The sequence below is a fragment of the Equus caballus genome, chromosome 27, assembly GCF_041296265.1.
Source record: "Equus caballus isolate H_3958 breed thoroughbred chromosome 27, TB-T2T, whole genome shotgun sequence".
Lineage (NCBI taxonomy): Eukaryota > Metazoa > Chordata > Mammalia > Perissodactyla > Equidae > Equus > Equus caballus.
In genome coordinates this window covers 23144283-23159344 of record NC_091710.1, presented here as the reverse complement: position 1 = coordinate 23159344, position 15062 = coordinate 23144283, and the positions used below count along the sequence as shown (strand labels likewise).

Sequence of the window (15062 nt, the reverse complement as noted above, 5' to 3'; positions counted from 1 at the left end):
GGCAGTCCATAAAGTCTGAAAGAGGTGATTGCTTCTTCAAATGCACAGACACCTACACAAGGCTACAGGATCACAAAGAAGCAGGGAAACATGATACTACCAGAAAGAACACAGTAAACATCCAGTAAGTAGCCTCAGAGAATTGGAGATTCATCATTTGTCTGACAAATAATTCAAAATAGTCATTCTAATGACTCTCAGAGAGCTACAAGAGAACACAAGAACATAGATAGACAATTTAGTCATATGGGAAAAACAATATAAGAACAAAATAAGAGGTTCAACAAATAGATAGAAAATGTATAAAAGAACCACACAGAAATTTTGAGGCTAAAGAATACAATGACTGGACCAATGAATCCAATAGAGATCTTCAATAGTAGAATTCACCAAGCAGAAGAAACAATCAGTAAGCCACATGACAGAGGATTGAAATTATCCAATCAAATGGAAAAAGAATGGAAAGGAATGAAACAAGCCTATCGGACTTATGGGATACCATCAATAGAAATAACTTACACATCATTGAAGTCACAGAAGGAGAAAAGAGGGAGAAAGAGGTAGAAAGCTTATTTAAAGAAATAAAGGCTGAGAACATAAACTGGGGCAGGGGGCAGAAATTTGGACATCCAAGTTTACGAAGCTAATAGATCATGCCAAAAGTTCAATCCAAAATGATCTTCCCCAAGACACATTATAATAAAACTATAAAGTCAAAGACAGAGAGAATTTTACAGCATCAAGAGAAAAAAAATTCTCTCATAAAAGGGAACCCCCAATAGTCTATCAGTGCACTTCTCAGGAGAAAACCCATAGGCCAGGAAAGAATGGTATGATATATTCAAATTTCTGAAAGAAACTGCCAACCAAGAATACTTTAACCAGCAAAGTTATCTTTCAGAAATTAAGCAGAGATAAAACTTTCCCTAATAAATAAAAGCTAAGGGATTTAATTAGCAATAAACCTGCATTACAAAAAGTGTTAAATGGAGTACATTTAACTGATCTTCAGTTGCTGGGCCGACATGTAAGGAGCTAATCAGTAACATGAAAACAAGTGAAAATATACAACACAGTGGTGAAGGCAAGGATGTAGTCAGATCATAATACTCTAAAAATGAAATACGGTGGTGTGTTAACTACTTAATTCTAGTATAAAGGTTAAGGACAAAAGTGTTAAAAATAGCAATACCTACAATGATTTCTTAACGGATACACACTACAAAAAAGATGTAAAATGTGACATCAAAAACATAAAAGGAGGGGAGAAAAAGCTTAGGGTTTTGTATGCAAAGTTAAATTGTATCAGTATAAAATAGGCTATTATAATATACAATATTTTATGTAAGTTGTATAGTAAGCATAAACTAAAACCTGCAATAGATTCACAAATGATCAAGAAAAGGGAATCAAAGCATACCACTAAGAAAAATCACAAATTCACAAAGCAAACCAGCAAGATAGGAAGAAGGGAACTACAAAACACCAAAACTATTAACATGATAGAATTAGTAAGTCCTTACCTATCCATAATTATTCTAATTGCAAATGAATTCAATTCTTCAATCAAAAGACACATAGCTGCTGGATGGATTCAAAAGAAAGAACACGCAACTATATGCTGCCTACAAGAGAATCATTTCATGTATACGTACAAACATAGGCAAATGTGAAAGAACGGAAAAAAGATTCCATGCAGGTGGAAAAGGAGAGAGCAGGGGTAGCTATATTTACATAAGACAAAATAGATTTTAAGCCAAAAATTGTAACAAAAGAAAAAGAGGGTCATTAAACAATGAAAATTCATGAAGAAGATGTAACAATCATAAAAATGTAAACCCCAAATCAAAGCACCTAAATATCTTAAGCAAATACTAACAAAACAGAAGAAGGACATAGACAGTACAATAGTAGGGAGCTCAGTATTCCACTTTCAACAGCGGATAGATATCCAGACAGAAAATCAACAAGGGAACATTGGACTTGAAACATACTTTGGACCAAAGGGAACCAACAACCATATACAGAATATTCCATCCAACAGCGGCAGAAGACACATTCTTCTCAAGTATGCACAGAACATTCTCCACAGTAGATCGTATGACATATCAAAAAACAATTCTTAGAAAATTTAAGAAGATTGAAATCATACAAAGTATCTTTTCCAACAACAGTGGTATAACACTAGAAATCAATAGAAGGAAAGCAGGAAAACTCATCAATATGTGGAAATTAGACAACACACTCCTAAACAACCAATGAATCAAAGAAGAAATCAAGCAGGAAATCCAAAGATGAAACAAATCAAAATGAAGCACAGGGGCTGGCCTGGTTGTGCAGTGGTTAAGTGTGCATGTTCTGCTTCAGTGGCCTGGGGTTTGCCACTTTGGATCCCAGGTGCAGACATGGCACTGCATGGCAAGCCATGCTGTGGTAGGCGTCCCACATATAAAGTAGAAGAGGATGGGCATGAATGTTGGCTCAGGGCCAGTCTTCCTCAGCAGAAAGAGGATTTGCAGCAGTTAGCTTAGGGCTAATCTTCCTCAAAACAAACAAAATGGAAGCACAACATATCAAAACCTATGTGATGCTAATCAACAAGGAAACATTGGCCTTATACAGCACATTAGACCAGAGGTACTTAATAGAAATATACAGAAAATTCCAATCAAAAATAGCAGAATATACATTCTTTTCAGGTGCATACGAAACATTCTTCAGGACACATAAAATGTTAGGCCACAAAACAAGTCTCAATAAATCTAAAAAGACTGAAATCATATCAAGCATATTTTCCGACAACAACAGTATGAAACTACAAACCAATTACAAGAAGAAAACTGGAAAAAACACAAATATATGGAGGCTAAACAATATGCTAGTAAACAACCAATGGATCAACAAAAAAATTAAAGAGGAAATAAAAAAAAACTTGCATGCCAGCCCCACTGGCATAGTGGTTAAGTTTGGTGCACTCCACCTTGGCATTCCGGGTTTGGTTCCAGGTATGACCTACACTACACGTCAGTAGCCATGTAGGGGCAGACACCCACACAGAAAATAGAGAAAGATTGTCACAGATGTTAGCTCAGTGAAAATCTTCCTCAGCAAACAAAAATAACAATAATAAGTTTAGAGAAATGAAAACGGAAACAGAATGCTCCAAAATCTATACGAAACAGAAAAAGCAGTTCTAAGAGAGATGCTTATAGCAATATAGGCCTGCCTTAGCAAACAAGAAAAATCTCAAACAATCTACCGTTACACCTAAGGGAACTAAAAAAAGAAGAACAAAGCTAAAAGTTAGTAGAAGGAAGGAAATAATAAAGATTGGAGTGGAAATAAATGAAATAGAGAGAAAAAACAATAGACAAGGTTAATGAAACTAAGAGGTGGTTCTTTGAAAAGATAAACAGAACTGATAATTCTTTAGCCAGATTGAAGACGAAAAAAAGTGAGAGGGTTCAAATAAACAAAATCAGAAATGAAAGAGGAGAGTTACAAATGACACCACAGAAATACAAAGAATCATAAGAGATTACTATGAATAATTAAATGTCAACAAATTGGATAAACCAGAAGAAATGGATAAATTCCTAGAAATATACAATCTTCCAAAACTGAATCAAGAAGAAGTCGAAAATCTGAACCAACCATTTACTAGTAATGAAAATGAATCAGTAATCAACAAACAAGGTCCAGAACTGGATGGCTTCACTGGTGAATTCTACCAAATATTTAAAGAAGAGTTAATACCTATCCTTCTCAAGCTATTCCAAAAAAGTGAAGAGGAAGGAATGCTTCCAAACTCAAGCTAAGAGGCCAGCATTACCCTGATACCAAAACCAGATAGCATGCTGCAAAAAGAGGCAATTACGGGCCAATATCACTGATGAAGAGAGATGCAAACTCAACAAAATATTAGCAAAATGAATTTAATAATACATTAGAAGGATCATACACCATAATTAAGTGGTATTTATCCCAGGGATGCAAGGATGGTTCAAAATCTGCAAATCAGTCTAATGTGATAAATCACATTAACAAAATGAAGGATAAAAATCATATGATCATCTCAATAGATGCAGAAAAATCATTCGATAAAATTCCACATCCATTTATGATAAAAATTCTCAAGAAAGTGGGTATAGAGGGAACATAGCTCAACATAATAAAAGCCATATAAGACAAAATCACAGCTAATATCATACTCAACAATGGAAAACTGAAAGTATTTCTTCTAAGATCAAGAATAAGACAGGATGCACACTCTTGCCACTGTTTATCCAACATAGTATTTGAAGTCCTAGTCACAGCAATAAGACCAAATAAATAAATAAATAAATAAAAGGCATCCAAATTGGAAAGGAAGAAGTAAAACGGTCACTATCTGCAGATGATATGAAACTATATATAGAAAACCCTAAAGACTTCACCAAAAAAGTATTAGAAGTAATGAATGAATTCAGTAAATTTGCAAGATATGAAATCAATATACAGGAATCTGTTGCATTTCTAAACATTAATAATGAGCGATCAGAAAGAGAAATTAAGAAAATAATCCCATGTATAATTGTATCAAAAAGAATAAAATACCTAGGAAAAAATTTCACCAAGAAGGTAAAATACCTGTATTCCGAAAACTATAAGACATTGATGAAAAAAGTTGAAGATGACACAAATAAGTGGAAAGATGTACTGTGCCCATGGATTGGAAGAACTAATATTGTTAATATGTCCATACTACCTAAAGCAAACTATGGATTCAATGCAATCCCCATCAAAAGTCCAATGGCATATTTCACAGAACTAGAACAAAAATCCTAAAATTTGTATGTAAGCACCAAATACCCAGAGTATCCAAAGCAGTTTTGAGAAAGACGAACAAAGCTGGAGGCATCATGCTCCCTGACTTCAAACTGTACTACAAAGCCATAGTAATCAGAACTTGATGGTACTGGCATAAAAACATATAGATCAATGGAACAGAAAGCACAGAAATAAACCCATGCTTATATTATCAATTAATCTATGACAAAGGAGGCAAGAATATGCAATGAGGAAAAGAGAATTTCTTCAATAAATGGTGTAAGGAAAACTGGACAGCTACATTGTGAAAGAATGAAACTAGACTACATGCTTACACCATATACAAAAATAAACTCAAAGGGATTAAAGACTTAAATGTAAGACCTGAAACCATAAAACTCCTGGAAGAAAATATGCGCAGTCAGCTCTTTGACATTAGTCTTAGTAATACTTTTATGGATCTATCTCCTCAGGCAAAGGCAACAAAAGTTAAAATAAACAAATAGGACTACATCAAACAAAATCTTTTGCATAGTGAAGAAAAGCACCAACAAAATGATATGGCAACCTACTGAATGGGAGAAGATATTTGCAAGTCATATATCCAATAAGGGGTTAATATCCAAAATATATAACGAGCTCATAAAACTCAATAGCAAAAAGATAAACAACCTGATTTAAAAAATGGGTAGAGAACTTGAATAGATATTTTTCCAGAGAAGACACATAGATGGCCAACAGACACATGAAAAGTAGCTCAACATCACTAATCACCCAGGAAATGCAAACCAAAACTGCAATGAGATATCATTTCACACCTGTTAGAATGGCTCTCATCAAAAAGCCAAGAGATAACAAATGTTGGGGAGGATGTGGGGAAAGGGGAACACTTGTGTACCATTAGTGGAAATGTAAATTGGTGCAGCCACTATGAATAACAGAATGAAGCTTCCTCAAAAAGTTAAAAATAGAGCTACTATATGATCCAGCAATCCCACTGCCAATCCACTTCATATCCAAAGGAAATGAAAACAAGATCTCAAAGGACATATCTGCACACCCATGTTCATTGCAGCATTATTCAAAATAGCCAAGCTATGGAAACAACTTGTGTCCATCAGTGGATGAAGGGGTAAAAAAATATTGTAAAAACATACAATGGAATATTATTCAATCATGAGAAAGAAAGAAATCTTGCAATTTGCAATAATATGGATAAAACTTGTGGACATTATAGTAAGTGAAGTAAGTCAGATAGTGAAAGACAAATACTCTATGTTATTACTTATATGTGGAATCCAAAAAGGCCAAACTCATAGAAATAGAGGGCAAGTGGTGGTTACCATGGGCTGGAAAGTGATGGAAAAGGTGAGGTGTTTGTCAATGGATACAAGTTTCCTGTTATAAAATGAAGTTCTGGGGATCTAATGTACAGCATGATGTTTATACTTAATAACACCATATTATATACTTAAAAGTTGCTTAGAAAGTAGATCTTAAATGTTCTCACTACAGAAAAGAAATGGTAATTATGTGACAAAATGGAGGTGTTTGTTAACACTGTGATGGTAATCATTTTGTAATATATAAGAGAATCAAATCAACACATTGTACACCTTAAACTTACACAATGTCAATTGTATCTCAATAAAGCTGGTGGGGACCAGGGAGGGACACTTATACGTAAGACCTGAAACTGTAACACTACTAGAGGAAAACATAGGGGGAAAGCTCTTGACATTGCTCTGGGAAATAATATTTTGGATGTGACACAAAAGCACAGGCAACAAAAGCAAAAATACACAAGTGGGACCGAATCAAATTTAAAAACTTCTCAGAACACACCCAAAAAAATCAACAGTGAAAAGGAAACCTATAGAATGCAAGAAAATATTTGCAAACAATATATCTCATAAGACGTTAATCTTCAAAATATATAAGTAACTCATACAACTCAATAGCAAAATCAAATAATGAAATTTAAAAATAGCAAAGGACCTGAATAGCCATCTCTCAAAAGAAGACATACAAATGGCTGTCTCATATAGGAAAAGGTGGTCAAAATCACTAATCATCAGGGAAATGAAAATCAAAACCACAGCTCACATCTTTAGGGTAGCTATTATCAAAGAGACAAAAGATAAGTATTAGCAAGGATGTGGAGAAAATTGGTACAGCCATTATAGAAAATAGTATAAAGTCCCTCAAAAATTAAAAATGAACTACCGTATGGTCCAGCAATTCCATTTCTGGGTTTATGCATGTAATGGATATGTTAAGTAGCTTCATTGTGGCAACTATTTCACAATGTATATGTATACGGAAATATCAAGTCATATATCTTAAATATATACATTTTTATTTGTAAATATACCTTAATAAAGTTTGATAAAATAAAATGTAGATGTTAAATAGAATAAATAATTTAAATATATTTAATTTACATTCTCTATATATTTATAAATATAGAATCAAAATTTTATGTATATAACTGCCCATTGTCTTAGTAATATTAATAAAAATACTGAATACCAACTATTTAGATGTTACAAAACAATCTTACCTGCTTCAAATAGGCCCCGACAACATGCATCGAGATATTGGCATTCTCCACTATAACAAAAATGTTTTCCTCTACAGAACTTTCCATCGTGAAAAGTTATATCAGGTGGACACTGTGGTGAGATTCCATCACAATTCTCAGGTAAATCACATTCATAATGCCTTAGGGACCTACATAGAACATTTTTTCCTGCAATCGAATAGAAGTTAAAATATTAAAAATTAAGCATTATATATAAGATTGTTGTGATTATCAATATTTATTTCAAAATTTGGTTAATTCCATTTATAGTTTACTGATCTATTTATTCATTAATGTCTATTAGTAACTTCTTTGCATGAAATATTATACTAATCATATTTTTAAAATATTGAATGTTATCAACTAAAACAGGAGATAAGACATACGTACAAGAAAAAGTATAACACAAATATGATGTGATGAGAGCCAAAGTTTTGTTTGTGTTTTCGTGTGAGGGAGGAAAATTCACTTTTAGCTTGGGATAATTATTTTTTGGGGATGAAGATAGTGTAATTTAGACAATTTTGAAATAAAATATGCTTATTCAAACCATAGCTTGTAAGTATGGAATATTTGTAATTCTATGACAAATGTGAAACACAAACAACAGAACAAACAGAGGGAAACTGAAAGGTGATTAAAGAGGCAGTTCAACTACAGAAGTCTGCAGAGGAAGGAATTCAATTGCTATCTTGAATTATCCTATAGTTAATTAACACTTCCACATATAGAATTCTGAAAATCTATATGAAAGAATCTCAAGTGGGCATCTATCTCATACTTCTTAATTGATGACTTCCAGTTGACACTAAAAAGGGCACAGAGGTAAGAATGTAACCACATTATAAGATTCTAGAAAAAAATAATGCAAAACTGTGTCCGCCAAGGACAGTCAAGAACACAGAACCCAGGGCAGGTAGTTCAATAGAGAGATTTTCATATGATGAATTTGTTACAAATAGATTGGAAGAGTTGAAAAGGAAAACAAGGGACAGGAGTCAACATCTTCAACATATAAGCTAAAATGTGATCTTTAAGTCAAATGATCTTTGAATAATACGTTCAGAATTTAAATTTTGTGCTAACATGTAGCATTTGGAAAGTGTTACTTCTGGCGAGTTTCATTATTTACTCATTTATAGGAAACTGCAGTATCTTCCACTACATACCTATATATACCTATCACAACCAGTAATGACATTTTTATTCATAAAACATAAATATTGGATAGAGTGAATGAAAATAGTCCCTCTTAATGGAGACCTTCTATATTGAAGAATTCTATAGCAACTCTCAATCAAGGCTTAAAAACAATAGCACCAAGTTAGGGAGAATAAGAGCATTAGAAAGAGGCCTCAACATCCACTAAGTTCTCAAAATAAGAAACCTGATTCTGAATTTAGTATCTTTTTGTTTATTTGAAAGGTCATTTATTTTGACTTATGCCTTTATATCCAAGTGTTTTAAAGTATGTTAGACATGATTCATTACATATTGGGGAGATATTAATAAACTTGAATCTTACGTTACAGCTCTTGCAGCACAATCCTTCATGACATTGTGCTCCTTCTTTCAGTGTACAAGTTTGAGGATCACAACAGGTAAGAAGTCCACATTGCTATGAATGAGTGGCAAGCACAAGCAAAAATACATCATGACAATAATATAAACTTTGGGAGAAGCTTTATTTACTGTGTGTATTTTTTGAGTTTTGGGGAAGAATATGAATACTATCAACGTTTATAGATTTTTGCATCCCTAAACAATTAAAATACTAAAGTAAGACTTTTACTTTGGGTTGAAACAGAGTAACTAGTGTCTCACTAATTCTTATCCAACTAGAACACTGGGCAAAATATATGACACAATTCTTTCAGAAATTGGATAACAATAAAAGAGAGTAGAATGGTGTCTACTAGTGCCTGGAGGGTGGGAGGAAAGGAGAGATATTGATCAAAGGCTACAAACTTCCATTTATAAGATGAATTAGTTCTCAGAATCTAATGCACAACATGGTGACTAAAATCAACAATACTGTATTATATACTTGAAATTTGCTAAGATGATAGGTGATGTATTCTCAATACAAGAAAAAGATAGTGTGAGGTGATGGATATGTTAATTAATTTGATTGTGGTAATCATTTCACAACATATACATCTATCAAAACATCATATTGTACACCTTAAATATATATAATTTTTATTTATCAATAATGCTTCAATAAAGCTGGGGGGAGAAGAGTGTGTAGAATTTAGGGCCACTGCAAAGTTAGCGAAGATGTCCCCACGACTTCCCTCACTTCTTACACCAATCACAAGTTCAGTGCACTCCCCAAATCCCCTCAGGTTTAATACTTGGCTGAAAGGATTCATAGAATTCACTGAAAGCTGTTATACTCACAGTTATGGTTTATTACATGGAAAGGATACAAATTAAAATCAACCAAGAGAAGAAATACCCAGGACAGAATTCAAGAGAAGCACTAAACATGGAGCTCCTATTGTCTTTACCCCATGGAATCATAGACACACTACTCTTCCTCCCTTGATGTGTGACACTTTCTAACTCATTCTATGAGGCCAGTATTACCCTAATACCAAGCCCAGACAAAGATGTTACAAGAAAGGAAAATTACAGACCTGTATTTCTCATAAACAAAGATGCAAAAATCCTCAAAGAAGATTAGGAAATTGAACCCAACAGTGTATAAAAAGAACTATGCACCACAACCAAGTGGGATTTATAACAAGTTTACAAGGCTGGTTCATCATTCAAACATCAATTGATGTAATCCATCATATCAATGGCTGAAGAAGAAAAACCATATTATCAGAACAATTTATGTAGAACAAGCATTTGACAAAATCAAACACTCACTTATACAAAATGTTAGCAACTAGGAATAGAAAAAAAAAACTTCCACAATTTGGTAATGAACATCTAGAAAAAACCTACAGCTAACATCATACTCATGGTGAGAAACCATAAGCTTTCCCCCTAAGATCAGGAACAAGGCAAGGATGCCCCCTCTCACCAATGCTTTCAACATCTTACTGGAAGTCCTAGCTAATGTAATAAGACAAGAAAATAAAATTAAAAATATACAAGTTGAGAAGGAAGAAACAAAGCACATAGATTACAAAATTATCTATGTAAAGGAAATAATTGACCAAATAACTGATTATAGCAAGGCTACTGGATACAAAGTTAACGTACAAAAGTCAATTGTTTTCCTATATACCAACAATGAAAAATGGCAATTTGAAATTAAAAAAGCACAATACTATTTAAATTAACATGAAAACAATGATGTACTTGGGAAAAGTTCTAACAAAATTTTATAGGATCTGTATCAGAGAAACTACAAAACTCAATGAAAGAAATCGAAGAAGATGTAAATAAATGTAGAGATATTCCACATTCATGGATAGGAAGACTCAATATTGTTAAGATGTCATCTTCCAAATTGATCCAGAGATCCAATGCAATTGCAAATAAAATTTCAGCAAGTTATTTTGTGGATATTTACAGATTCTAAAGTTTATATGGAGATGAAAAAGATGGAGAAGGAGGAGGAGGAGGAGGAGAAGGAGGAGAAAAATTGAAGGACTGACAATAGCCAACTTCAAAACTTACTATAAACTATAATAATGAGAGTGTGGTATTCACAAAAGAATAGAAGAGATCACTGGAACAAAATAAAGACCCCAGAAATAGACCTACACAGAGATAATGAAATCTTTGACAATCGAGCAAATGCAATTCACTGGAGAATGGATAGTCTTTTTCAACAAAAGCTTGCAATAACAACTAGACATACACATGGAAAATGACTCTAGACACTGATCGTATACTTTTCAAAAAATTAACTCAAAAATAGATCATATACCTAAATATAAAATGCAAAACTATAAAACTTGTGTGAGGATAGATTTAAGAGAGTGGATCTCATGTTAAGTGCACTTCCACCATAAAAATAATAAATAAATAGGAGTAATACCAATATTAAACAAATTCTTTCAGAAAGTAGGGAGTAAGGGAACACTTTCCAACTCATTTTATGAGTCCAGAATTACCCTGATGCCAACACAAGAAGAAAATATTACAAGAAAAGAAAAAGCTACAGACCACAATCCCCTTGTGAAAATAAGTCCCAGAATCCTGAAGAAAATATGGGCAAATTAAATCTAGGAACATGTATATACATAGAATAATCCAAGTGGGGCTAATCTCAGAAATACATAGTTGGGTTAGCATTCAAAAACCAATCAATGAAATGCACCATATTAATAGGTAAAAAAAGAAAACTCATATGATCAGCTCCATAGACACAGAAATAAGACATCTCACAAAACTCAACACTAATTCTTGATTGAAAACTCTCAACTAACTAACATTATGCTCAATGGAGAGAAATTGAAAGTGTTTCCTCTAAGATCAGGAGCAAGGCAAGTATGCCCATTCTCATTATCCCTATTCAACACAGTACAGGAAGTCCTAGCTAGAGCAATTAGGCAAGATGAAATAAAAGGCATCCAAATTGGAAAGGAAGAAGTAAAACTGCCATTATTTGCTAACGATATGATCCTATATATAAAAAATCCCAAAGAATTGGTAAAAAAAAAAAAAAAAACTGTGGGATAATCAACAATTTCAGTAAAGTGCCAGGATACAAAATTAACATACAGAAACCAATTGCATTCCTTTACACTAATGATGAAGCATCTGAAAAAGAAATAAAGAAAACCATCAGATTCACAATAACATCAAAAACAACAAAACACTTAGGAATAAATGTAACCAAGGAAATGAAAGATTTGTACAATGAATACAAAACTGCTGAAAGAAATCAAAAAGGACACAAATGGAAAGATATCCCATGTTTATGGATCAAAAGAATTAATATTGTTAAAATGACCATACTACCCAAAGCCATCCACAGATTCAATGCAATCTCCATCAAAATAGCAAAGGCATTCTTCACAGAAATAGAAGAAACAATCCTAAAATTTGTCTGGAACAACAGACCCTGAATAGCCAAAGCAATCCTAAGAAAAAAGAACAAAGTTGAAAGTATCAGACATCCAGATTTCAAACTATACTACAAAGTCCTAGCAACAAAAACAGGATGGTACTGGCACAAAAATAGACACGTTGACAAATAGAACAGAATAGAGAGCCCAGAATTATCCCTGGCATATATGGTCAGCATATACAGTATTTCACAAGAAAGCCAAAATACCCAATGGGGAAAGGGTAGTTTCTTCAACAAATGGTGCTAGAAAACTGAAGAAACCCAGGCAGAACAATGAAATTGAATCTCCATCTCACACCACTCAGAAAACTTAATTTGAAATGGATCAAAGACCGAAATGTAAGACCAGATACCATGAAACTCCTAGAAGAAAACATAGGGGAAGAGCTTATCCGTATTGGTCTTGGTAGTAACTTGGAGGGCATGATGTCAAAAGCACAAACAACAAAAGAAAAAATCACCAAATGAGACTACATCAAAATCCAAAGCTTCTGCACAGCAAAAGAAACAATTAACAAAATGAAAAGACAATCTACAGAGTGGGAGAAAATTTCTGCAAACCATATATTGGATAAGGAGCTAATATCCAAAATATATAAAGAACTCAGTCAACTCAATAAAAACAAACAAACAATCCAATTAAAAAATGGGCAGAGGAACAAAATAGACATTTCTTCAAAGAGGACATCAAATGGACAATAGGCACATGAAAAAATGCTCAACATCATAATCATCAGGGAAATGCAAATCAAAGCACAATGAGATATCACTTCACTTCTGTTAGAATGGTTATCAAGAAGATATGAGAGAACAGGCACTGGCAAGGATATGGTGGAAAGGAAACCCTTATACATTGTTGGCGGGAAAGTAAATGGCCCAACCACTATGGAAAACAATATGGAGATTCCACAAAAAAATTCAAAATAGATCAACAATATGACTCAGCAATTCCACATCTGGATATATACCAAAGGGAACAAAAACAGGCTTTTGACAAGATATATGCACTCCCATTTTATTGCAGCATTATTCACAATAGCCAAGATATTGAAACAATGCAAATGCCCATCAACTGATTAATGGATAAACAAGACATGCACAATGGAATATTATGCAGCCACAAGAAAGGAATATATCCTTTCATTATGACAACATGGATGGACCTTGAGCACATATGCTAAGTGACATAAGTAAGACAGAGAAAGACACATACTGTAAGGTATCACTTACATGTGGAATCTAAAAAAGTTAAACCTGTAAAAAACGGAGAATAAAATGGTGGTTACCAGGAGGTGAGGGTGGGAGGATAAAAGTGATGGTGTTTAAGAGTACAAACTTATAATGAGTAGTAAATAAGCCAGAGAAATCTAATGCACAATATAATGAATATAGACAATAATATTATATTATAATTATGTAATGTGATAAATATTGCTACATTGGCAATCGTATTGATGTGGATTAAGGCTGCCCCAGGTAGAGAAGCCCAAGGTGACCTGGCCTACATGCCGATCTATATGACCTGGTGGATCTTTATGGGGTGAATTAGGGCTGCCCCAGGGAGAGAAGCCCAGGGCATCCTCACCTACATGCCGATCTATATGACCAGATTCGTATCTAAAGTTATACGACCGCACAATAACCAGACCCCATCTGCACTGAAATCATTTAATGAGTTTTTACATCTTCTTTTCTTTTCCCAGCAAAAATAAGTCACATACCCATGCCTTATAAATTTAGCCCTAACCTTCAACTCAGGGCAGCAGCTCTTCACTGCCCATGGGTCCTGTCCCCATGCCTGCAGCTTTTCACTGCTCATGGGTCCTGTACCCAGGCAGCAGCTCTTAACTGGCCATGGGTCCTGTCCCCATGCTATTCCGTACTATTCTCTAAATAAAAGAGCACTACTGCCAGACCTGGAGAGTCCAAGAAATCTTTCTTTCAACTCTTTAGCTCGCCATCCCCGCATCAATATTACAATATATAAATGTGTCAAATTAACACATTGTACAACTTAAACTTACACAACATTATACATCAAATTCATTCAACAATTAAAAAACCTCCCAGCTAACTAGAAATAGAAGGAAACTTAAGATAAAGGGCATCTGCTAAATATATATAAATATATATCTAACATATTTAATGGTGAAAGTGAGAAAGCTTTGCCCCTAAAAATAAAAACCAAAGAGGAACACTCTCAGCACTTCTAATCAACACTAAACCCAAGGTGAACTCACAGAAGGCAACTGCATTTTTTTATACTAGCAATGGATAATTGTTAAGTAACATTTTAAAGCAATAACATCAAGACAAGTAAACTAGAGAAGACCTGAATAAATTAAAGAAGACTGAAATAAGTGGAGTGATACACCATGTGCACAGATTGGCAGACTCAGTTTTGGTAAGAAAATAATTCCCCCCAAATTGATGGAAGATTGTATGGATGCAACAAAACTCCAATCAAAGTCCCTACATTCACATGCTGATTATCCAATTTATATGGAAATACAAAGGTCCCAGAATGGGAAAACTATGTTGGAAAGAGATGCAAAGTGGGATGATTTATGCTGTTTTCAAGACATTATAAAGTACATTAATCAAGACACTGTGGAACTGGCATAAGGACAG

General features: G+C 33.9%; 1 protein-coding gene across 1 annotated transcript in view; it reads right to left on the bottom strand.

Moving 5' to 3' along the window:
- The window catches only part of LOC111770875 (disintegrin and metalloproteinase domain-containing protein 18-like), a 119664-nt gene that overhangs the window by 20854 nt on the left and 83748 nt on the right, over positions 1-15062 (bottom strand). Inside the window, exon 11 of the mRNA XM_070252764.1 lies at positions 7373-7561. The gene's annotated coding sequence lies outside the window, so the exon portion shown is untranslated. The remainder of the gene's footprint in view (positions 1-7372; positions 7562-15062) is intronic.